The sequence below is a fragment of the Ammospiza nelsoni genome, chromosome 5 (assembly GCF_027579445.1).
Source record: "Ammospiza nelsoni isolate bAmmNel1 chromosome 5, bAmmNel1.pri, whole genome shotgun sequence".
Taxonomy (NCBI): Eukaryota; Metazoa; Chordata; class Aves; order Passeriformes; family Passerellidae; genus Ammospiza; species Ammospiza nelsoni.
In genome coordinates, this window is record NC_080637.1 from 8,104,894 (window position 1) to 8,128,280 (window position 23,387).

Consider the following 23,387-nt stretch of genomic DNA (forward strand, 5'->3'; position numbering starts at 1 on the left):
GAGAGTATGTAGGATGCTTTACTGCTACATTCACATGATGCTACTTAATTTCCCATTTCATCTTGTTCAGCACAATCCCTTTGTGTTTCTTAAATCAATAGAACTGCAGTGAACCAACAGATTTCTTCAATATTTTGCAGGATGCTCTGCCCCTACCACCATACTTAATACCTATTGTTTTCAGTAAGACAAATAAACTCCTTAAATGTTATATTTGCCACTTAGAAGGAAGTTGACTGTGTGTTTTGGGGGATAAGATATTCAATTGCAGAAAGATAAACACATATGCATGGAGCTGAATGCTTTTGGAAACAAATTCTGTGGGCTTTCATATTTGTATCACTGTCATGATTTTGGATGGAAAATGGAAAACTTGTGATGAATGCATAATAGGCCATTGCATTTCCATCTGAGACAGAAGGAACGTGTTCCCTTCTTCAGAAGGGAAGACAGATGAAGGCAGGCAAGCTGCAGAATAAAACAAGAATTAAGTGATAGCCTCTTAATGATCATTGTTCTGCTATCGGTCCATTATCTGTCTGGGTGTAGGTAGCAAACACCAGATGAATTTAAATAAAACCCATTACTCACGCTCACTTACAGACGTGATGATGGGAGTTGCTTGACAGGTCTTACACAGGAAACTCGGATGTAATTGAGCCTGGTGCTCTGCTGATTCTCCTCCAGCAAATTCTCTACCTGTGCAGGAATATTTTAAGACCTCACTAACTTTGACAGAGTGTTAGGCATTTTTTTTTTTTTGCTTATTTGTGTTTTGTATCATTATTGGGTCTCTACAATAACAGATGGTGAAATCTCCCGAGTAAGCCAAATGCCAGCCATTTTCCTTACAGGATGTCATGCAAAAACACTAACAACTCGGTTCCTATTAGTACTAGAAACTGATGGGCCAGCTCCAGCACCTTTTAAAGTTCCTGAGTGTCTTTGGATCAGCTCCATAACACAGCTGAATGAGGCAGGCAATCTGCTTTAAACACTCCTTTATTATTCCCAGAGTTTCTGCTGAATATCCTATCAAACAGGCTAAAAATCTCTCTTCAAGAGCACTTTCTTTTTAGAATACACAGGTTATTTTAGAGTCGAGTAAAATCAGGACAGTTTGCAGGTAAATTTAAAATACTCATTTGTTTTTCCTTCCTGAACCAGGGACTTCTCACTTCTGAGATAGCCACTGCTGGTGGTTTGTGTTTGCTGGCAGCAAACAGTTCTACAATTGCACTTGGCATAGGTGACAAACAGCTTGGCCAGGTTTGTCTTTCCTTGGTCTTTTTCCTGTGCCTCTTGCTGTGCCATATTGAAGGAATATTGCTTAATGGCTATAATGGGATATTTACATCTATTTCATGCTCCTAGAGCTGTCCTAATTGACTCTTTACTCTCATCATGATTAACTTATCATCTGCAGATCATGAAATCTCAGTGGAATTCATAGATCTCTGTCAGGTGTGAATGTAGGGACATATCTTTGTCCCTGTAAGTCCCATACTCCCCACTGGTTATGTGAAAAATTTTGGAGTCTTTTCACCAAATTCATGGGCTTTGAGAGTAAGTTTGGATGTATTTATAAAATCCACAAATTTAGATTGTCTTCTATTTATATCTAACTGCATTTCATGTTGAAATTCTTATTTTCAAGTGCACATACCTATTTATGATCACTTTTAAAATTACATTTCCTTTTGAATGAACTGTTGGTGGTCCCCTAACAAAGAGGGGTTTGTTTTGTTGGATCTCCGATCTGAACAGGTCCTGAACTGGGGACCGGGTCTGAGTCTTTTCATTGTACTTAAAGAGAAAATGGGAGAAGTGCTTCTCTTCTCCTTCCTGGTTCCTCCCCTGGAGGAGATAACCGAATGTCTGATAAACACTGTATTTTAAGCAATATAGTTTAAGTGCAAGGAGGGGTCCTAAAGGGGTGACATGCTCCTTGCAATAGGCTTCAAACACTCTCCAAGAGGGAGTCCTTCCCTCTTTATCTCTGGGACTGAATCCTGAGAACAGTCAATAGCCAGTAATGGACACTGAGTGACACAGCAGCAATAGGGACAGGGTGTCTGTCAACTTCATACAACCCAGTTATGTACAGATATTTGTGGATTTTAGCTTTCTTTCCTCTAGGTCCCTTGTTTTTCTGAGAGGTAAGTCCTGAACTTATCCACTTTGGCATTTTCTGTGAGAGAGGAGAGAGGTAGCAGAGACAGAGGAAAGGAAGCATTTCTTATGAAATGGCTTCAAGGAGAGTTAATTTTTTTTGACTGATGTCTGTGAAGTTTTCATATTTATTCAGAAGGAAATCATGCTCAGCAATTGTCATTACCTCCCAGAGAAATGCTGCTTTCTTTGAAGGTATATTTGACACATATTGTGTCAAAGCTCATGGTCTCTCAGACATGACATGTGACAGCTGAAATTATTTGACATGCTCCAGTTAAAGGAATTGAGAACCAAATTCCCAGGGGCTGTGGACAGTTTCTGTACATAAAGCTCTCTTTGAGTATAAAGGAGATTTTTCAAAAGCATTCAAAATCGGTTTTTCCTGCTCTCATAGAGTTAATTCTGGATTCTTTTGATCACCAAGGTAGTTCTTCAGTATATCTGAGCCAGTTTGGCTGAAACGATCTTAGCAAATAGGATGGGTCATGGACCACTGTGATCTGGATACCATCTCACACAGCTGTGCTGTGCCACTTCAGAGAAAATCTCTGGAGCTCCAGAACTGGCACCATCCCACAGATCTGATATGAATGCTGCTGGGGCTAAGGTGGTCTCCAGTCTCTTCCCAGGAGCTGTATTGGGAGAGTTAAATTGGTCAAACCTCTGTGGTTGGAGACTGTTTTAGCCATTAAATGACACAATCATATTCTGGTGTCTGTCAGTGTTTAGGAGCTGTAGCTGCAATCTTTGAGCTCCTCTGCCACCAGTACAGATGATCAGAACTGTGCACAGTCCCTGACATGAGGAGCTGCACCCTCATGTGTATGGCTATGTCATAAATCAAACCTCTGTGGGACTATCCTGAGGCAATGAGATCATTGGGCCACAGTAGTGGGCACTCATCCAGCTGCCTCTGCCAGCCTCTGGAAAAGGGGGCCCATGTTGTAAATATAACTGCTGAGTGGTCCCCACTATGTGCTAAGTCCCTCCACACATCAATGAATTATTCAGAACAATGCCACATCCCAAAAGAACCCCAGGGATCATTCAAGCAATTTCTCACTATGGGCAATCAGGATTGTATTGTCAATGTCTTTTCACTGGCACTGTTTAGCTCATTAGTAATACAAAAAGTCCTCACCACTTCTGCTGGAGAAATCTTCCCTGATGCATCCTAGCACTCAATTTGCTTTGCTAATGGCTGCATCAAGATTGTCCCTGGGCACCATGCCCCTGTTGAGAAAACTCATGTGCCTCTTCCTACCAGGTCTCAAGTATAAACTTCCAGGTGCTAACTGAAATTCCTCACACTTTCCTAAAGTTGGAAACTCCCAGTCAGTGAATACAACTTCCAGAGTACAGACAGAAAGGGTATTTTCTGCAGGTGCAAGGTGGTGTTACTACCATTGCACAGGATATAATTTGAAACTTGTATACTATCCATGTATTATGAAAATAATAATTGAAGTAGGTGTAGGTACAGAGAAGGGCTACTGCAAAACACAGGGGACTGTGGGGCTGTTTAGGAGAGAACAAATGCGGAGAGAACATGTTTAGCTTAGTAAAAGGAAAACTGAAGTTTTTGACAGCTATCCATGGACACCTCAGGGGTCTGAGTACTCGGAAGGGAGGAGAGTAAAAGACATTTCTGGAATTAGAACAAATGACTGTAACCTGGTCCTGAATAAACAGACAATGGAAATTATAAAGAAGTTTCTAAACAGCAAAGGAATGAAGTTTTGGAAAAGGTTTCTGACTGCAGGAATAACAGTCAAAAAAGCAAAATTTAAGAGGGAGCTGAAGAATTCCAAAGAAGGGATAATATGACCTCATGGTTCATGACAGCAAGAACTGAACTCAGTGACCAAACTCATCCCTTCTGGTCCTATCTCTGACAATCTGAAAAGTATTTAAGAAGACCATGTCCCATTGATCTGCAATGACAGAGAAGGTGGAGACTGAGTCTCAATCTCCCCAGATCTAAATGCAGCAAGATACCCTTGAGCAAAAGTTCTGCCATTCCATTTAAAGCAAAAGAGCCCAGGAATAGCTTCTGTGGTGACAGCAACTTGATTTACCATAGTTGTGAAAGAATGGGCTGAAAGAGTTATTTTTTCTGAGTAGTAGTATCTTTTTTCCTGGATATGCTATAAACATCAGAAATAAATTGGCAGATATCTAGATACAAATTTTAAATCAATGAGATCTGAAATGCAAGAGCTTTTGTATCCAAATGGCTTTTCATGCCCTAAATTTTCTGAGTTGTGCTTAATTCTTGCAGCACATAAGGCATGTAAAAACCACCCACTCACTACTTCTGAGCCATTTTTCTTCATCTAAATGAAATTTCTTTAGTTCCATTCATCTTTACAGCTCATTCAACAGGTCCCTGTGCAGCAGTGAAGGGAAGCATGTTTCAATGTGCTAATCCAGCTCGGAGATGGATTAATTGACTCACATGCCCCTCTGATCACTAGCCAGATGTCTCTCCCCAGCTGGCAAGCCTTACTAATTTTCTTGTTGTTGCTGCTGTTGTTAATTCTGGGTCTCCAGCCAGCGGGGGCTCAATCAAGGGCAGCATGCCCTCTGCCGACATTTTGTATTCTTTGGTCTGCTTTCCCTTGGGCAAAGACATTGAGCTGTGACCCTCCTTCCCTGGCTCCCTGTCATCTGGCCTGTGGCCCCTGGAGAGAGCTCTGCTGGCGCAGTTGCTCTCGTGTATCCGGCACATTGGGCCACCACAGGGCTGTGCTGGGAATATTCAAGGTGGGTGAAGGAGGCATATGGGGCTCAGAGGGCCAGTTCCAACAAGACCCAAAATTTCAGGTCTGTGCATTGAATATTTTGGGAAAAAAAAAAAAAGACTCATAACAAGAGTGAGAAATATTTCCTTTGTCAGGCTACGAAAGGAAATTTCTGTGAAATTATATGAGATAAAGGTCGAGAATGATTAAGAGGGCATGGCTAGAGCAGGTGGGACACTGAACTGGGGATCAATGTAACATAAAGAGTGGTTTGAAGGTGGGATGTATGTGTGCTCCAGGCTCTACTCCAGAGAATACTCTACTCTTCTGTCATTGCCCTGATGTCTTGGGCAAGACACTTCCCTAGTCTGGTACTTTCCAACGCCTATGAGAGTTTGGGGTACTTTTAAGGTACTTGCTAGTGAGCAAGGCAGTGTGAAAATGAAATATCATTTGCATCACTGAACATACAGCCATGTATTTTCAGTGTGAAGGCTTCTGCCATGACTTGCAGTGATTTGGCTAAAACCATGATGTTACCACATGGAAAGACGTCAATTTTGGCAGACTGTAGAACATTGTTTCCTCTTATCCCATTGCTTGTCTTGGGTCATCACCATGATCACATTGAGTAGAAACTTAATGTACAAAAATTGGACTGGATGGTAAAACTTTTATTCACCCCAGCAGTGAGGAAGTCACTCAATAACTCACACACAGGTTATCAGCAGTGGTCACTGAGGGAGGGCAGCTGAGAGCAGAGGCAGCAGCAGAAATATTTGAAGATTTGTACTATTTAACGCCAAGACCCTGAAATTCAGCTATGCACACAGCTAGAGCATTCTGTGAATTGTAAAGGTGGAACACTGGTTTCCTAACTTCTCACTAATGGAGGTTCTTTATCCCAAGCTGTAAAAAAAAAAGGAATTCCTGGATTATATGAATATTTGCCTTTTCCTTCCCTATTCTTTTTATTTTCTTCCATTTTCCCTTCCCAAAATTAGTTCAACAAGATAGAAAAGAAAAGCAAACACTTCTTCTTTCTTTTTTCATTAGAAAAGAAGTAGCAAAATATTGTTTCATGACAAGGTCAGAGGAGCACAGCTTGAGAAGAGAGAAGTAAGAAGTTCAACTAAGGTGTGAACATTAAGAATTCAGCTGCATTTCTATGGGCCCAGCACTTACTACTCCTACTAAAATTGTGGATGAGCTCGTTTCTCCAGCATCTGAGCAGTTGCTTACAATTCATAGGTGTGTAAATAAGAAGAAAATCTCACTCCTGTAATTTAGTATCTTTGGTCTTTTTTTAGTTTAAGTACATGCCCTGTATAAATCTCTTTCCAAAACCACAAATTTCTTCCCACATCAGGCACAGCCCCAGGGAAGTTGTTTTACAGGGAAATAAGGCTCTGACCTTTGATCACTGTAACCTGGCTTCTCATAATCCTGAAAAAAACAAGTTTCTAAAAATTGAAATGTGAACAACACACACCATCAATATCAATTACTGCATTGTTGGGTGGTAAATTTTCCCCACAGGGGGTGAGCAATTCACTTGATGTACTTGGCAAAGGGTTTGATTCTCCTCCCCACTGGCAGCGAGGTGGTGCTGACAATCTCTCTGTTCTTTGGTGGGGCACAGAGCAGAGCAAGGGAGAGCAGAGTCAGACTCAAAGCTCTGCGAGTGCAGAGAAAAGCCGGCTCTGTCAAGAGAGGATTTGTGCAGTCTGAACAGTGAGCTGCAATCTTTGAAGAAAAGACTTCAAAGAGAATAGGAGAAAAGAAACAATGTCTAATCTTCATACAAATGTGCTCAGGGGTCTCTGAAATTTCAGAAACTTCTAAAATCTAAGAATTAATTATCACTTGCCAGAGGGAAGCTTTATTCACAGGTAACAGTTACAGCAACCCAAGTCCTCTAGGTGTAAAACTCGTGCAGTTATATTCAACTAAAGCTCAGTAAATCACCCTCCTTCCTTTTGGTGTACTTGCACACTTTCCAAGTGTTTGATGTTATGCTTCACATTGTTTATGTGTGACACATGACAGCAGCTCCTAAAATTTTGTCTTTGAAAGGAGATGTACTTGGAAATATTTTGGTACAGGAACTGTGACTCACAGGTTCACATAAAAACGTGCAACAAAGCAATGCAGCTCCTCAGCTCCTATAGAGCAGTGCAGCCCTGTTGGCTTCTGCTTACTGCAGGAAAACACAGGACTTTAAGTCATTTTTCAGCTCCACAGCTGCATAAATAACGAGGAGCACTGGGGGTGACTAAAAGCAAAGCACTGCTGCTCTGATTCCTCTTAGCAGAATGGGGTGTTTAAAATGACCTTTAGGCCAGGTATCCAGAATATCTCAGCACCTCATAGATTCTCATTTTTTGTTCTTATATGACCCTTTTGTGCAATCATTCCTCATATTCATTTTACACTTGAAGTCTGAAAGCTAAGGACGTGCTATTGCCCATGGTTGCAGGGCAAGTTAGTGGTGAAAGGAGGAATTAAGCATTTAAATACCTGGAGAACTCAGTTACATGATGGTGTTACTGTGGTCAAGAAATGGAATGATTTATTGTGGATGTCTGACCAGAACCATGGTAGGTGTAGTTTAAGGGTCATGGTGATGTGCAGTTTAAATCCTGCATTTTCTGAAGCTGAGGGTGTGAACCCAGCTGGCTGGTGTGGCTCAGCTGCTGCACAGAAACACATTAAACTGCAATAACTTGATTGTGAATCCCAGCCCTCTCTTTTTAAAAGCTTTGTCTTTCATCTTTAAGACTTCAATGAAAACAGCTGTTGCAGAAGCTCACGAGAGAACTGTACCACAGCAGGGAAACAGCTCCCTGACATGAGCAAGAGGGTCTTCAGACCCAGAGCAGCTATATCTGGTATAAAAATAAAAACTCACCTCTCCTAAAATATCAGTAATCCAAGGCACCTGTACTGTCAGGAAAGGAAATGGAAGACAGAGACCATGTCCAATGCAGCTACTTTGAAATAACTAAACCCTCTGGCAGGATTGGATTTGCTTCATTTTATGTTTACATCCATATGGCTTTTGGGGTTAAATAGAACCTGATATTTGTCCTGATATTTGCCCACCAGCAGCCAGGAGATGTCTGTGACTTGTCTCCCTGTGCCATGAATACTTTGCATCCTAATAATAAGTAGACCCAACCATTGTGCACCACCAGCATTACCAGAGATTGCCAAAAACTGAGTAGTTTGTAATATGGTTTCGTGAGTGTGATGGCATTTGGTCAAAGGTTGGACTTGATGCTCATGCAGATCTTTTCCAGCTGTAGTGATCCTATCAATCTATGGTCTGCCTCCTCTTGGGAGTCACTGGCCACCCCAGAATATCTAAGTAACACAGAGGCATTGCATTATCCCAAGTTAGCATCCAGAAGGATGCAAAAGGACAGAGTTTGACCCTGGTGTTGCATTACAGGCAGGGCTGTGGGTGTTTGTTTTCACAGGAAATTTTCTTCTGCGAACAATCAGAAAAATCTCAGGCAGTCTCCTCTCGCTGGCTGTGGCAGCTCCCCAGACAACAAAATAAAAGGTAATCGGTGCTGCCTCTCCCTCCAAATGGGAAATGTTGATAGATATCTCAAGTATTTGTTTAACTGTGGATAGTTGACACAGCTTGCGAGAAATTAATCTGGGAGGAAAGGAAATCTCCCAAACTCCTCCACTTCCTTTGTCCCCGGCTCCTCTGGGCTCCTGCTGGGGGCTCTGCATCATCCCTCCAGGAATGTCCCTGCCAGGGCAGAGTCCTGCAGCCCTTCCTGGAGCTGGAGTTCTCCTGGAGCCGGGATGCAGGAGATGCAGGGGATGCAGTGTTGGGATGTTTAACTTGTCAGAGTGACTCTTAGAAAAGTTAGAAAGTCTCTTTTCTCAGCTTGGCGTTTGGAGAATGAGTCAGAGCTCTTCATTTCTTGGTCTTAAGTTTGTTTATTTTATCTTATCTATGAAAAACTTTTCTCTTGCATTGCTGAAGTCTGTCTAGCAGGACAGTTCCATGCACTCTGCCTGCCCCCAGGGTGGTGTAATGTCTTTATACTAAAACTACGTATACAATGTTTACAATTACTTTCCAACACCTATCACCTATGTTAGACAGTGAGCTTCTACTCTAAACCAATCCAAAAGTGCCAACATCACAGCAGAAGATGGAGGCCAAGAAAAAGAAGGAGAAAGGCTGGACATGCTCATTTCCCTCCATCTTGCCTCCTGAACCCCCATACCAGAAACCCCAAAATCTACTTTTCCACCCCATGATAACTTCACTATTATTTTACCTAAACTGTTGTGGCTTGCTGATCTTCATATAAGGTTGGTAATTTTCTCCACGGGTCATAATCAAAACCACAGGTGTTTTGGGCTCTGTGCCAGGGCTTCTGAGGCCCCTGGCAGGGGTCCTGGCCATCCTGGACAGCCAGAGGGATGCTCTGGGTTCCCACAATGCAGGGATGCGCAGGGAGCGCTCCGCTCTCCCGGATCAGCGGGACCGAGCTGGGACCAGCCCAGCTGGGGGAACTCAGGCACACTCCGGCCCTGAGTGAGTTCCAACCAAACCTGGCAATCTGGTACTCAGCTATTTTTGCCCAGCGGGGAATATCTGCTGTGTTTGTTGGAAGATTTTTTGGTGTCACTTTTCACACGCTCGTTGTAATGCATTGCCTGAGGCATAATTAAATTCAAAGGGCATGCCTGTGTTGAAAGGGAGGGTTGCAATTTGTTGCTGTTAGGATTTTTCATTAAAAACCAAGCAGTTTTTCTGACTGGCAGGGAAAATGGCTGCAGAACAAAAATGCTATTAAATAAGGAGAAGGCAAAAGCTTTTCTTTATTCTTTCTTTCCTTTTATTTTTTTTAATAACTACCTGCCTGACATCTCCACACTGACTTTGAATAAAGTACAGCATTTAAAAATAGTGGGACTGTAAAAGGAAGACGAGGCAGAGAAAAGAGGAGCCTTGATATTAAGAGAGGTCTGGCAGGTGACAGGTATATTATATATACCAGATTATATGTGTCTATCTATCAAAACACAGAAATATCTGTAGCTATCTGGGTGTGTGTGTATGCATTTTATCTCCAGAGGAGAAATTTGTCTTTGCTGCTGAAATTTTCCTGAAAGCTCAGTTAATTAGTTCTCATAATACCCATAGAGGCAGATTTTAGTATCATCCTTATCCACAGATGAGGAGATAGGAAAGAGCACAGAGAGAAGGATGCACAGAGAGATTAAGGGATTTCTGCTACAGTGGATTCAGTGCAGAGCTGGGAATTCAGTCCAGCAGGCAAAATCCAAACCCTATTAAAAGCCATGGGAGACTAAATTTGAGAAGCCTGGATTTGGCAATTTTTGCTTGCTTTGTTCAAACCTCTCTGATCTATTCACGGCTACATGTGTCCTGATGATGCTTTCAGAACAAAACTACACCTGTGACTGTGTACAGCTCCTGGTCAAATCTCAGCTGAGTTCCTCACTCTCAGAGCTTCAATACAGAGGCTGTTTCTTTGAGGGACTCTGTACCACACATTTACATATATCTTAAAAATAGTCTGGAGTGATAAGTGAAGTAATTTAAGATCTTCCTAAATAGAATACTATATTCTCCCAGACCACCAGGGTCACAGAACTGAAATTTTACATCCCTAGTTGCTACATTCCACCTCACAGTGCTCTCAAAAAATGACTGGAGGGTTTCAGCTAAACAGACAAGATACTTCTAAATTTGATTGGGTAAAGAAAGCTCATTAAAGAAAAAAAAAAAATAATGTCCTCATTTTATAATGGCTTTGTTGCCTTCTTGCTTATATACTTGTTCCAGGGCAGTATTTTCATGTTATTAGGGTGTTTTCAGCTCTTATTTTTAAGCTCACTTCATTAATGTTGGTAGAACACTTTGAAGTAGAAAATGTGCTAAGTGGTATCACTGACACACTTTCAAGGCAACGCTTTTGCCTTCCCAGAGGTCACCTGAAGCAAATTTGTCACACCTGCACAAATGTGCACAAATCGGTGCTGGCAGCGGAGGGACAGATTTCCCTGAAAAGTGCTGCAGCAGCTGTAAGCTGGCTGCAATGCCCGGAGGAGGATTCCAGCAGGAAGCTGGGCTCTGCCAGCCTTGCTGTGAGGAGTCTGGCAGGGAGGCAGCTGTGGAGCTGAGCTCCTCTGTCTGATACCCATGTGCTGGATAAAAATTCCCTGAACTCATCTGGAAGTCTCCCAATGGCTCCTCCAGCGCTGGGCACCGAATGTGCAATTTCTTTTTCCTCAAAAGCACTGTAATGGAATGAGGAGTGTGGGAAAGAGCACAGGGTTTGTGTGGGAAGGGCTGCTGTGGTGGAGATGGACCTGCTGCAACATCCTTGAACATGAGGGCAGTTTCATAGAATCACAGAAAGACTTTGGTTGAAATGAACTTAAAAGCTCATTTCATTAAAGGTTCCCATGCCCTGTATCTTTCACTAGACCAGGCTGCTCAGAGCCTCATCCAACCTTGTCTTGGACACTTCCAGGGATGGGGTGTCCACAGATTCTCTGGGTGACACTCAAGTAAAGAATTCCTCCCTAACATCTAACATCTATGTCTTGGGGCTTGTCCACTGACCAGAGGTTTGCCAGTGGTGCAGTTCTGTTGCACACCAGGATTTACTGCTCTCATCCCTCCTGCCTGGAGCATCCCAGGGCACAGGACAGGTTTCTAACCTGAGGCAAGGGTTTACCTGTGAAGAGTGGTATCTAAAAAGTCCTATGGCGTGTTTGACAAGTCTGTGGCATCAAGGTTAGCTTTGAAAATCACTGAAACCATGGTCTGGCTACCTGTATCCCTTCCCCACTACCCCCTGGAGTGTGGGATCACAGGAAGGATCCGGTTGGCCTTGGGGTGTGGCTTGGACACGGACAGTGCTGCTGGCAGTGTGAAATGAGAAGCTGTCCTGGCACTGCATGGCAGCCTTCCCTCTAACTGCAATAGCACAGCTGCCCTGCTTGCTTTTTTCTCTGATCTATTACCTTGTCATATTTCAAAAGCTAAAGCAGGTTGAGCTTGGTCAATGTTTAGATGGAAAGGTCTCCAAGGAAAACACGAGAGCTGGAGGAAATGTTCCCTGAGTCAGAGTCAGGGCAATAATCCAGCGTGGTGTTAAGGATGTTGCTTTTGGCCTGATTGCAAAATCAATGTATGGGCCACTAGTGGTCTGTGGGGAGGGACTGTAATACCCAACATGACTGGGCAATAACTGGCTGGTCTTTCTTTTCCTACAGGGGTCAACTCTACAGTGGGTGTAAATTGGATGAAATGAAGATGATGAATCTGGCTGATTGCTTTCTCTGTTTTGTCTCATTACTTGGATTTAGAGCTTTGGTTGTTTTCCTTTGTCACCTTCCTTTGTATGTTTCATAATTCCCTAAATGGCATGGAATGACACAAAATACAAACATTTAGCAAATTTTTTCCTAATAAATTTCCCAGCTTCTGGAAATCCCCAACTTAAGGGTCCTCTTAAAGGTTTGCGGTTTTTTTATCTGTCTAAAACTATTGTTACATGGATTTGAACTTTCCCTCATCACTCCCACAGAATTGTCTGAAATCCCAGGCTGCTCACGGTGGTCTGCAAGGTTGGATCCATTATCTACCAGTTTCTAATACTGAGCATCACCTCTGTGTCTGGCCCTCAAAGAAAACCAGTCACATCTCTTACTATTAACCCTGTAGATGTTCTGTTTCAGATACTGGACTCTGTCTGCCAGTGTCCTGGGACAGCGCATTTTCCACATTGATCACACAGCTTTTTGAAATGGCATCCATCAAGGAACATGGACATTTTTCTCCTTGAAGCAAGGTGCATGTAATAGAAGTCACAATCCCTTTTGTAATAGTAAAAACTATATTAAAAGAGCACTGATCTGAAATTAGGAGATAATGAAAATGAACAATTTCATCCATGCACCAGTCTGGCCTTTCATGCTTTTAAACAAATACCTGTTTTTCATCTATCCTCCATTTCTAGCACAAAAAGAAATAATTTTCCATGACATGATTGAATTCAGATTCAGAAGCCATATTTTCATCTCCTAATTATTTTTTTTTTCTGGTTTAACAAACCACAGATTTGAAGTATGAAAGGTGCTAAATGATCTCATACTAAAAACTGCAAAGCAAACAGATCATCTCTACCCATTCTGTTATTTTAGGTGGTCATTTCAAGAATGAACCTACCAGACAGTTTTGAGGATGGCAAGGTGTTTTAAAACCCATTATGCAAAGACTCTGTGACTGTAGTAATGAGCTGTGGCCCTCCACTGGGAAAACAGAGCCTTGATAAGCACACTACAAAACCCCTGTCAGGAGTACAAGTTCTTTGAAGAGAGTATTGAAAGGGATTTTGCTTCAGAATATAAGAAAGTATGTAATGTGAGATTTCTCAAAGGAGAAGATTATGCTTTATTTGGGCTTTTCTATACAGATTGAAGAACAGAATGTGAGAAAACTTCACAACTTCTTTAGGAACACAGATATTTTCAGGCTGGACTGCACCCAAATCCAATCTAACCCAGCATCTTGTGTCATAGAGAGGCCAGCACCAGATGCTGCAGGAGAAGGTACAAGAGCATCTGAACAGGTCATGTTTCCACAAGTGGGGAAAACATCTCCCTAATTTCCAGTTATTGCTGCTGCTGTTATGTGTAGATTTATTTTCTTTCTACAGCACAAAAATTAAACAGAGGTGTCTATTTCAGACTTTGAGGATCATTGCCCAAAACATTAATTGCTTCCTCCCAGTCATACACTGAATAACTATAATGAAGCCAAAAAACCTGACTCCCACCCCTGCATTCAGTAATTCCAGTGGATATTTCCAGTAGAGATCCCCACAATCTGGGATGTGGCATGGAAATGCCCATTCTCCTTTGGCCACACAGCAGTCAAGGCAAATGGGAATCTACCCTGTGGTTTTGAGTGAAGTGAAGAACTTTTTCAGCATGTGTCAACACCAACCTCCCCCAGCCCTCACAGAGGAGATGTGGGCCAGGCTGGGATTCTTGGTGGGGTTGGTGGGGTTCTTATTGGTACTGGCTGCCTCACAGATACCGTACTGACTGATTCTGGGCAAGCTGCTTCTCATCTCTGTGTTGTCTCTACAGAGCAGTGATACTGACACTTCCCTTCTTTGAAAAGCAGTGTGATTGACAGCTGTGGCTAAAAAATAACTGTAGAATGTACCAGAAGAGATTGTTTCTTAGAACTATCAGCTCCACCACTGAAACTTCTTAAAACCACCCACAAAACTCTTCTGTAGACAGAGAAAACCACATTCACCTCCATACAAAGCTGTTCCTTCTGTTCTTCTTGCAGAATTATCTGAGCCTTTGACTTTTAATTCTGAGCTTTGGGCTTCTTTGTTGTGAATTTTATTATTATTGAAAATACACAACGTAAACTTAACTGTGGTCAGATCCTTCGTTGAGCTGCAGTGGAGGAAGGGCATTTGTACTGGAAATTAATATGGTTGGCATGTCTGCCTTGTTGTGAGGATAGTGTTTTCATGTTCTTTTCCTTTCTTCCTCAGCTTTCTTCTCTTTTGTATGTGCCTGCCTCTTTCCCATTCCTTTCACAGCCGCTATTTTTGCTCCAAGCAAAGAACTCAGTCATGCTCTCACTCTCTCATGGGCTCTGTGTACACTTGAGGTCAGGCTAGCAATCCTTACTGGTGCCAAACTTTGCACCCTTCCCTTGCCCTTTTCATGCCCTCTTCCTGTCACAGTTTTCTCTCCCCTGGGTTTTGCCCATGCCCCAAGGGCAGCACTGCTGGCACACCTGGCTGGGCTTTGCCTGGTGGCTCCCAGTGGCTCCAGCACAGGGCTCCTGCTGGACACTGGGCCACTCTCTCACCTCTCCTCTGATGTATTTTATCTGTTCCAACCACAGGATTCTCAGGGAAAGGGACAGTCTGTTACTCTTTGTCATCACCCACTGTAGCACAACGGAGCTCCCCTGAGGTTCAAGGCACCATATGCTTCTTTAAAAGGCACAGTCTCTTTGATGTGCCCTCACATTCCTCTGAACTCACTTCACCCTCATGTCCCTTCTTCTTATCTCTACTGTTCTTTTAACAATGTCTTCCTTCTCAGCCCTGTAGCCCTTCTTCCTTTTCCCCCACTCTCCTGCCCTCCTCCAGGGCTGTGCTGCCAGGCCTGGGGCAGCTGCCCTGGGCTGGACATGGGGCTGGGACCAGGGGACACCCAGGATCTGCAGGAAGAGCTGAGCCACTCCGTCTCCTCTCCCTTTTGAGGGAACAGGGATTCCTCTGCCTGAACCTCAGCAGGCAGGGACCTAAACAGAAGGTAGAGTCTGAGCTCATCAGAGGTGGCATGGCTTGTAGAAAAGGCTGTGTGTGCAACAGGGAGCAAACCTGTCTGGGAGGAGTGTTTAATGTCTGATTTTCAGAGTCTCACAACTTGGAGGCCAGCAGTAATTTTGTTCACTTTCACTGCCTTCCATTTTCTCATATCTGCCCTAATCTGTGTGTTTCCCTGTTGCCACATTTCTCTTCACAGAGAAAAGCACGGCACAATTCTTCCCAAGGGTTTCTGAGATTCACATTCTCTGAACCTCAGAGAAAGGGAAAACACAATTCTTATCACTTGCTGTGCCTGTGTTGTGCCAAAGTAGAATGCAATATGGAGGTTGTTTACCCAGAGTGAGGATGTTTTGTTTTCTTGGCCTGTCAGGGCCAAATGTGTGTGTGTGTTGGGACTGTTGGCTGACAATCACGAGATTCTGTGCAGTGTGAGTGGTTGTGTGCAGAGTTGAGTGCTTGGCAGATTCAGTTTAGATGAAATGCACATAGTATAGTATAATAAAGTAATTAATTAGCCTTCTGAGAGCAATGGAGTCAGATGCATCAATCTCTCCCCTTTGTTGGAGTTGCCTTTGTTTTACAATATTTCCCTTTATAGTTTTGTCCAGCTGTATTCAACCTTCTTCCTACCATTCCCATCAGTGTGGCCTATGGGCTGCATCATTCCAAGCAGTGTTCCTAAAGTTCCTTGGGAGGGGTTCTCCAGTCAGGCAACAATTAATTCCTGTATCTGTAATTTGTTTATCTTTTTCTGTAGAGTCTTACAACAAGCCTCAGGAGAGGGATATAAATGATGAATGCAGGTTAATAACGCGGGAGTCTGCGGAAAATTGCATTAAAATGGCACAGCAATAACGGATATAAAAACAACTGAAGCATGTGGTAAAGTCCCTACGATATAAAAATATTTCCACTGGTAATATACATTCTAGTTTGTGCTAAAAAAAAAAAAAATCTGAAATTTTAAAGTGATAAAAAATTAATACCGACAAACTTCTAGTGAGAAGAAAAAAGGTTAGGTAAATTCAGCAATTCCAGTATATTGTTACCATAGGTGAAAAAAATAAGCAAAATGAGTGAACTTAATCTGATTTAATCTTAATAATTCAAAGGCCTGGAACATAGCCATGTGTATCAACAGAGCTCCCTCTGTCACCAGTGCAGAGAGGCAGAGACCTCAAGGGAGACAGGTTCATCCCAACTCAGGAAAAATGCTTAAAAACCAGGGGCACTGTCACTCCCTGAGCTGGAGGAGATTAATTCATTTGGTCTTACGTAGGCAGGATGTCCAACCCTTCCAACAGCTGCACTTGGGAGCTTCCTCCTTCCCAAAGCCCCTTTGAAAAATGACCTCAGGTCACTACAGCCAGCCCAAGATTAGCAGAACTATTTGTAGTTTCTGTTATTCCAAAAAAGGAGGTAAGAACAATTCTATTGGGTTAATAACACAGAGGCAGCTGATGGATTTCACTGGTTGCACTGGAAAATCTCTGCCAGATGCGAGGTGTTGGAAGCAGAGCTATACACTCATCAGGATGCTCAACAGCCCATTTATCATCTTTGTGAACATTTTGTTTGCCTGCATGAGCTGGGGGAAGCTGCCTGTGTGAGCTGATATCACAGAGGGGTTTCAGGAGACCTGCCACAAACCTTCAATCAGGCAAACAAACTGGTGGAGATTTACCCTCTCATGCCAGTTCATCATTCTGCTTTAGCAGATTGAAAAAAGCTGTCAAGAAGTGATGTGGGAAGCCATCACACTAACAAGGCAAGGGAAATCTGCTTCATTTTTTTCCAGTAATAAACAGAATGAGGACTGAACACAGTCTTGGGGGCACCAACTGGACAAATGTGTAGGACATCCCACCCAGCAATCCCAAACCAGGCCGTGCTCTGTGTCAGGACACAGACATTGTGGAGATGAGGCTGCCAGGATGATGGGAAAAGGGTGGGAGCTACCCGCTGAGCCAAGGACACAGGAAGGGTGTGTAATCATAGTGAGATATGTTTCTACTGATACACATCATCATAAATAGTGCTGGTGGTGGTTTTAGAAATGATAAAGAGGCATTGGGTAAATCCTTTGGCTGGAGGTGGATTCCTAGGGAGCCAAGAGTGCAAAATCCCGCTTCAATAGGATAATGTAGAAGAAAGTGCTGCAGAAAAGCATTTAGGTGGAGAAAAACTTAATCCATACAGTTGTCTGTTCTTCCAAAGCATTAGCCAGAAATCCCTCTGAAATGCTGTTTTTCAGTGTGTGTTCTGATAGCTCTGCTATCAGTCTGCTTGTAAGGTTTTGGGTTTGGTTTCGGTTTTTTTTAAAGTAAAATTTCAGTTTTCAGCCTGTGGGTCTGTGATTCTTCATGGGTCTGTGATTAACTTCCTGATATCTATGCTCTTCTACTTGTTTGAGAAACACAATCCTAATGATAATATATTTTATTAATAAATTATTTTATTAATATATTTTCAGCAGACTCTGATTCCAGAGGGAGGAATAGGAAAGTTTTAGCAATAAGGAGTGAAAACCACTGGTACAAAAGCATTGTTTTTGAACTCAACATAAGAAAATTGATAAAGATTCCTCTGGGCTTTTATTTTTTTTTAATGGCAACTCCTTGATTAATGGAATATCACCTACCCTTGTATAAGGAAAGATTGAAATGCAGAGAAGGTAGATGGTGATAATCATTGATAATATCAACAAAACCACTGTTATTGTCCAGAGAGTAGTGAGGAAAGTGCTGAACTGGAGTTCAGACTGCCATTTTTATTGCGGAAAATATAAATGTAGCATTGAACTCTGCAAGTTCCCAGCAGGCTGTTCTTAGATAATCATGGCATCTATTTTAGTAAAATGCAGATTTTGAGGGTTCTTTATTATACAGCAGGATGGCTGATCTATAGAAGAAATGTTGCTGGATTTGCCACAGCAATCTGCAAGACACAACATCACCAGCCAAGTGGTAAAAATATGAGGACATTAAAGATATTGAGGATTCCAAGTGATCCAAGATGAGCCTGCAAAGTGCATTTTCTTTTGCCTATCTTGAGTTTGCTCAGTGGAATAAAAGTCTGTGAGGTAAAAATAGTTCACAAAAAGAGAAAATGCTTTCTCCTTGGTGTTGTCTCTGTTCCCAACTTCCTACAGGTTGAGATGAAGTTTGTGCTGAATATCCAATGGGGAATTAGCAGGTAGAATAGGGTTCAAAGTCCTACCCTGTTTAATACCTGCAGCATTTCTCAGCTTTCAGAACCAAACCAAACTACAGAAATAATAATCCAGGAAATAGATTGTCAAATGACCAGACAAAATCCACAATAAATGGGAACAATGAGGCAAAATCCACATTTTTTGAGTAAATCATGTGAAGGATCACTGAAATCACAGATCTCAGATGTATGATACAAGCTACAAATAAAACTTTATGAAATTACAGTCTTTGCTGTCATCTCAATAATCTTTAGCTGCTTGTTCATCTGTATTTGTGGAAAACATGGCCTTAACTCTTTCAATTAGTTATGCTAGTCTCTTTTTAAAAAGATAGTAGCATCTTTAACATTCTCCTAGAGCTGTTTTGCTTGACTATGGCATATTTATTTGTCACAGACAGATGTCCAGAATTATGAAATATCTAGCCTAATTCACAATTTTTTGAACACAACGTGACATTAGGAACTGAATAATTTTTATACGTGAGTTCTATACCTCTAGTCATCCACTGACAGTTGGAATTTATTTTAAAAATATGGTAAGTCTGGGCTGGAGCAGTTTAAGAACAGTTTGGACCTAGTAATATATGAGTCATAAGGAGAGCTGTTTCCTGGTTCTGTGAGAACTTTTTGACTGATTTAAGCAGTAAATATGAAGCCTGGTGAGACATAAATAAAGGTTTAGCTATAAAAACAGGCCCCTTAGTCTACTTAACTACAGCTATGATCACAAGAGGGTTGGTACTAGTAGATTTCTGAATTCAAATGGTACAAAAGAATAACTTGGTCTGCTTCCCTGATATTTATTGTGCTGTAACTCAAAAGTTATTCAGTGAAAATCAGTGGGGATCCTTCAATTTCATGCCAGAGATATATTTTCAGCTGTAAAAACAAGAAAAAAATTACATTCCTGGGGCACAATGGGAATATGTTAATACTACATTTCAATTATTGTAATGCAATTCTAGATTAGGAAAAAACATGAAAAACACTAATGCAACAGCAGCATCCTGGTGGGTCAGTCCTGGGGACAAAATGTAGCAGGGTCAGGGCTATGAGCAGTCCCTGTGTACGTGCAGTGGCTGCCTGTATTGTAATCAGTCCTCTGCCACATTAACAGATATTGGGGCAAAGGTGTGTGATCACAGACCCTTGGTACAAGGAGAGAACAAAAAGGTGAGAAATTTTCCCAAATCCTTGAAGTTAAATACACCCAGGCTATAAGACTGGAGCAATGCAGACGGTGTGTTCTTTTGAGGTTCATCAGGGGAATGTCCTTATAATTATTTCTATTACCTGGGTCAGCCACACAAAGCCAGAGGAACGCCTTGAACTAATCAGTAGGATGATTTTAGTATGTAAAGGAATTAACTATTTTAACCAAAATCACATCCATTGAACAGAAGATGGATGTTATAAAGGCCTTGTCCTGATCCTCTCAGTATTCCTGTCTTTTGGGGCTAAAAGTTAGCTGACTTGGTGAACAAGTAGAAAATCCAGCAGGTGGGGAAATCTCCACAAGATGATGGTACACGGGAATCTCCAGGAGGCTTTGACAACACCAGGAATGAGTTCTCCTAGCTCTAACTGAGCCAGCTTCAGAATGAGAGACATTGAAAGAGTGAGAGAGGAGGAGGAATAAAAGGTAGCTTTGAGAAGGAGAAAGGAGTACACGAGGGAAATCATGAGAATCCACTCCTGGGGGCTATAGGACTCAGATTCCTGCTGTTTTATGCAGAAAAGGCAAAGTCGAGACTTTAATCTGGGACCTTCAAATGCATGGCAGATTTAACAGAAGGCAGCAAAGGCTAAAGAAAGAAAAGAAAGAACTCAACCCACCAGGCACCAAATTTAAACTAAACTAAACTCTGGTGAACCCTGTCAGGGAATCTGTGCTCAAAAAGGAAATTAGGGAACCCGAGGTCTCAGGGGCTCTTGACGTGAGGAGGAAGAACAGGTATTTATGATACTGCAAACGCCTCTACATGAAAACTGCAGTCTAGCAGAAGTGACTTTCTGACAGCACCACTTGGAAGGAAATGTATTTGCTTTAATTTGTGCAGTGCAACCTCCTCCACACTCAAACCACAGAAGCTCTGAGCCCACATCAACTTTATGAACAGGAAACAGTGTTTTAGTTTAAGAATGTTAAATTTTTTGGCTTAGGAAATTGTTGCTTCAGTCTTTATTATAACCAAGATGAAAGTTATCACATACGCATAGTATGTAAACTGAGAAGAGTTTGCGTATATGAGTCACTTAATATTGGACCAATGTGTTGACACTATGACATGATTGAAAGAATAACTTAATGTTTTCTGAAAGGTCTGAAATGCAAATCTTTCAAATCAACAAGATCAAAATGAACAGTGAGCTTAGACTTGAATGCTTACTAGGTTTTCTAATATATTTCTTTCTCACTTTAACAGAGTTTTAATTTGGCATCCCTGAAGATTATGGATGGCCAATTCACATATCTACTAACTAAAGGCACAGGGGCCATAACTGACTTTCCAGCTTGGCTTCTTGTATAATGCAAGCAAAAAGATCTCCTTGTGTTAATTCCCACATCAAGATTAACAGTTTAGCACTAAGAATTTAGGGAGCTTTGCACTGGGTTAAAACAAAGGCTCCTGTAGCCCATGTCTGTCATTGGGCTGACAGAGGCCATCTACCTACACTTAAGGAAGTGTAACAGTGCAAGAGATCCTCCTGAACAAAAGTGAGTTGCTGCTTTCATGTGTGGTTAAAAAGTCAAACCTCAATAGAAAGGCAGATTCTGAATTCTGGGACAGAAAATTCATTTTTCAAGGCAAACTTATCTCCAAATAATAAAGATGGCATTGTGGGATCTCAAACACATTTTGCCTTCTTCCTATGCATTGCAGAGAGAAAAGTGTCTCTTTTTGGAACAGAAACAGAGCAGACTCTTGTGGAAATAAATGAGGGAGGACAACTTGGCAAGGACCAGAGAAAAAAACAGCAGCACCATGTTTTCCTCTCTCGCTGACATTGCACCTTGTTTGAGTTCAGTTACAGAGCAGGATATGAATAAAGATATGACTAAAATTCCAGTCCTGTGAGAAATATGGATAAAACAGCCTGAACTGCTGGAGTCCCACCCTAGACATTTAGGTGGGATTCTTTTAATGAAACAGTCAGATTATATGGTTATGCATGTGATCTGCTTATTTAAAGGCCCTTTTATAGTCACTTTATTTAAATTTTAAAAAAACCCCAACAATTTTTGAACATTATTTCTCTCTTCCTAGATGTTTTAGATGCCTAAAAGAGGTCGGTTGAATCCCTCCTTAAAAGTGCAATTCTTCTTTTTTATAATAAATTATGACCTTCCAAATATGTAGACCTCCATACTGTGGCTTCAGGTTATGTCTGCTGAGATAAATCCCACCCTCCAATGCTTCTTTTCCTTGGTTTGTATAGAAAAAAATGAGGCGGTAGAATTAAATGACCAAAAGAAGCACCAATTCCTTGGTAGCCACAGAAGTGGTGAAAAGTATAAGTCACTACAAATACTTCTCTCTTCCCCTGTCCCCTGAAGTTCACAAGCTTTTTCTGAAAAAGCAAGATTGTCTTGTAAAAGGGACAATGGTGAGATACTATGGTGAGAGACTCAGACATCTGAGTGGGAGTCAAGAGACAGTTTTGGTCTTTTAGAGGGATATGAAGCAAATTAAATATTACTTTCATTGTTGGTGTTAATCCCAAGCAAAAGGCTCCAGCAGAAATTTATTCATTTGCCTTGAAGTGGAAAGAATGACTTGCCTGCTTAGCAAAGGTTTTTATGTGGTGTAAGTGTCTGAGATGAACTGCAAGTATTTGGTTAACTGCAAGGAGCTCTCAGGAAAACTAAATGATACTAGAGACCCAGAGGCAAAATAATTAACATAGTTGTGTAACCAGCTAAGCCTTTGCAGTTGCTCTCCACACACTTGGTTGGGCTGCAGAAACACACGACCCCAAGGGCTTGGGGCACAGGGTTCTCAGCCTGCAGACAGCAGGAGGTTTGTGGGCAACAGTGAGGAGATCACTGCCTACGTGCCAGGCACCAATCCAGATCCTCCCTACAAGCCCAAAGGTCCTCTGAGACATTGCAATTTTGCTCCAGAAGAATGTGCCTGAGCTGAGAAAATAACAGTGTTTTGTAATTTCAGGTATTCTTGCCTGCTGCCACTCTGAAAAAGTCAGCAAGGGTCTTAGAAGATCAAGAGGACCACCCCCTAAAGATGCAGGAGGCAAAAAGGAGCTTGCTGGGGAATCTGTCCGTACTCTGAAGGCTCTTGGAAAATTTCAGCGAGGAAAGTGGCTTAGAGACATCAGAAAGATGTTATTAAACTGTGTTCCTGGGTTCTGCAGTGGAATGGGAGGATTAAACAAACAGAGGAAGAGCTCCAGGCCCTAAAGCATGGCTGATAATCAGCAATGAGGACAAGAGCCCTGGAAAAGTCTGCACAAGTCTCTGGCCACCAGACAATGCCAAGCTCCTTCTTTCCATCTGAGGAGAAGTGAATTGATCCTGATACCAAGTGAGGTTGATCAGGGGCCAGGAAAATGCCACAGTGAATCTTCTCATTGTGGAAATGCCCTCCAGCCTGAGGTCTAGCCAAGGCTGCTGTCTCCAGCTGCTTTGCCAGAGAAGACCAAGCCCTGGTAAAGAGCAATGAACAGGGAGGATAAAGTGTTATCAGTAACTGTTTACTCAGGAAAGGCTTTGAACCAATTTGTTTCAGTTGCAGTAATCAGCTTAGGAAGCACTGTGACCCTTGAAGGAGTTTTTATTGATCATAGCAGAATAGGCCATTAATAGAGAAGAAATTATCAGAGAAAAATACATTTCTGCCATTCTCAATGA

General features: G+C 42.0%; 1 protein-coding gene across 5 annotated transcripts in view; it reads right to left on the reverse strand.

Annotated features, from left to right (window-relative positions):
- Nucleotides 1–23,387, reverse strand: part of GRM3 (glutamate metabotropic receptor 3) — a 105,085-nt gene that overhangs the window by 65,448 nt on the left and 16,250 nt on the right. For 2 of the 5 annotated variants that reach the window (XM_059472385.1, XM_059472383.1), the window contains exon 2: nucleotides 602–699. The exons of 2 other annotated variants lie outside the window; for them this stretch is intronic. The gene's annotated coding sequence lies outside the window, so the exon portion shown is untranslated. Of the gene's footprint in view, nucleotides 1–591; nucleotides 700–23,387 lie in introns of all 5 variants that reach the window. One more of the 5 variants, XM_059472384.1, reaches the window with a different exon arrangement.